This window comes from Hippoglossus hippoglossus, chromosome 16 (genome assembly GCF_009819705.1).
Source record: "Hippoglossus hippoglossus isolate fHipHip1 chromosome 16, fHipHip1.pri, whole genome shotgun sequence".
NCBI lineage: Eukaryota > Metazoa > Chordata > Actinopteri > Pleuronectiformes > Pleuronectidae > Hippoglossus > Hippoglossus hippoglossus.
Window position 1 is genome coordinate 550,663 of NC_047166.1, and position 2,500 is coordinate 553,162.

General features: G+C 44.8%; 1 protein-coding gene across 1 annotated transcript in view; it reads left to right on the forward strand.

The window, feature by feature from the left end:
- cpne4a (copine IVa) overlaps positions 1–2,500 on the forward strand; it is a 33,178-nt gene that overhangs the window by 17,574 nt on the left and 13,104 nt on the right. The window lies entirely within an intron of this gene.

Genomic DNA, 2,500 nt, shown 5'->3' on the forward strand with positions numbered 1-2,500 from the left:
ACCTCCTCCTGAGGGAAAAAACTGCTCACTGTGCCCCCTGCTGGTCTCATTTTAGATACAAGATATACAACCAACACAGTGTGTAACAGAGCAGGAAGAGGTTTTTTAAAGACGACACGTAAAGTAACTTTTCACGTCTTTGTAACACAGATCTTTGTTTCTCCTGATTTGAGAAACACCATGGTCTCTCTTCCTTCTCTTCTGTTACAGCGAGTACAAATCTATTGTTTAGATGTTGCTCCCTTCTACACGTTATAAAATTCTGTTTAGCGAAGGACCTCCCCCAGCTCTGAAGCTCGCTGTATAGTCTCCGCCCACTGAAGAGTTATTTTTCTGGCTGTACGACGCTGTTGTTTCCAGTTTCCAGCACTTTATGTTCTTCCATCATCTGAAGAATATATATTATTTTACATTTAAAATGGCTCCAACTGCTTTATGAACACAGTCAGTACAAAGGTTTTCATGGTGTTGAACTGTTTATCTTGTAGCATTTGGAACCTGCCGTTTGAAGTTAGCGTCTGTTGTTTCAGGGCGGAGCGATGTTGGACTAATGTTGTAAAGTTTACAGAACGTGTGTGAACGTTAAGTCTCATTAGAGGCAGAACAACCTGCTGCTAATTGTTTTCTCCTGTTGCTGATGTATAAATCTTAACATACTATTACTATTCTGCAGCGTTAGCTCAGCGAGCGACAGCTTTGGGAGATGCTGCTGTAACTTAACGTAAATTTTACTGATACATTTGTAACGAATGAAACGATTCACATGTGACACAAAGAAACGGTCAAACTCCACACATTCTGTCTTTGTAACTGTGATGTTGTTGTTCTTTGATTAGCACCTAGCTAACGTTCTCCGACCATGAAGCTGCGATGTTGTTGTCGTGCTGGGCAGTGAGGCCGAGGTTACTCCTGCTGTAACTGGTCAGAGATCAGCAGCAGTAAAAACTTTGCTGTGTCTGTACTGACCACTGTCACCTTCCCTCGATGCTAACGTGGCTACAAACTTAAGTTTGACCTCAGCTGGTTTAACCAGAAAGGACCTGATCTCCCTCAGGTCCTTGAGCTCCAGGTTCCCATGAAAGTTCCAATTAGCAGCGTGACCAACCCCGGGCCGTAACACGCAGCGTTTGTTTGGACAGATGTAATAACCCCAGGACGCCGGCGGCAGAGACAGATAATGAAGTCACAGCTGTCCAGAAGAGACGCTACAGAAACCAGGCGCTCATTAAAGCTCCTCATCGTTTAATGTTTCCAGAGGCTCAGGTTCTGTGTTTTCTCTGGAAATCTCCTGAAGACGGCGACGATACCAACAAACAACGTGAGCGTGGTGGATTGTTCAGCAGCATCGCTCAGCTGTCTCATTATCAGTGACGAGGAGTGTTTGTAGTTTGTTCTCATTAACGCGTCCTCCTTCAGAGCGCAGAGGAAGAAATGAATTAAAATCCAGCTCCAGCTTGAAAATGAGGCTGAAACTACTGAAGCATGAATCTTTGATCGTTCTAGTGTCTCTGTGGGTTTCACTCGTCACTGAGGCTGATCCTTCAGTTTAAAATGATCTGATTGGATCAAACTAGTCTCCTCCACTTTTAATTCAGTAAAACAGGAGAGGACTTCCTCTTCCTCCTGCCGTTAACCAGGAGGAGGGTTTCATCATCCGCAGGAAACAGAGCGCGGTCTGTCTGGAGGAAACCTCTCTTCTTCTTCTCCTCTTCAGATTTTATTTATTGGCGACAGTCGGCGAGATTGAAACGAGAATCCCTCTGAACTGGAGCCTCCAGAGACAATCTGTTCATCCATCTGTGGGCTCACAAATACAGAGTGAGAGTCTCCTCAGACTCGTGTAATGAGCCAATCCTCAGCGGCCTGGTTCGGCGGCTGAAGGATGGTCTTCTGCTCTGTGATCTGGATGTTTGCTCCACAGTGACGGTCGGCTCATAACGTGACATTTGAATTTGACCTGTTAGCAACTACATGTAACCAGAGAACGGAACTTAAACCAAATGATCGATCAGAAACAAAAGATTCACGTCCTCATCACGATGCTTCCTACAAACAGCTGTGAGGCTTTTTCACTCTGGCCCGAGGTTTTTACGACAGGAAACACTTCGGCGCCAAAACAACGAAAATGAAAAGTTCAAATGATGCAGCTGAGATTCTTGTGAACCTCAAAGTAAAATCAGGATGAATTTAGTTTCATAGTTTTAGTCTTAAAGCGAACCCTTAACAGCTGCATGTTTTTCTGTGGAAGTTACAAACAGGTTTTTTGTGGTGGACGTCAGGTTTGTCCCGACACGGCCGGCACCTGCTGGACCAATCACATCGCAGATTCCTGAGCTCTGGACTGAAAGAGTTTCCGTGTTTACCGGAAACATGAACATCACGTGTCGTTGACATCACACTTAACTCTGGGGGCAACACGCTCTTTACATGGCAGCACATAAGGTTAGCCTACAGTTAGCTAGTAGCTACCTCAAACTCCAGTCAACACCTACAAATACAA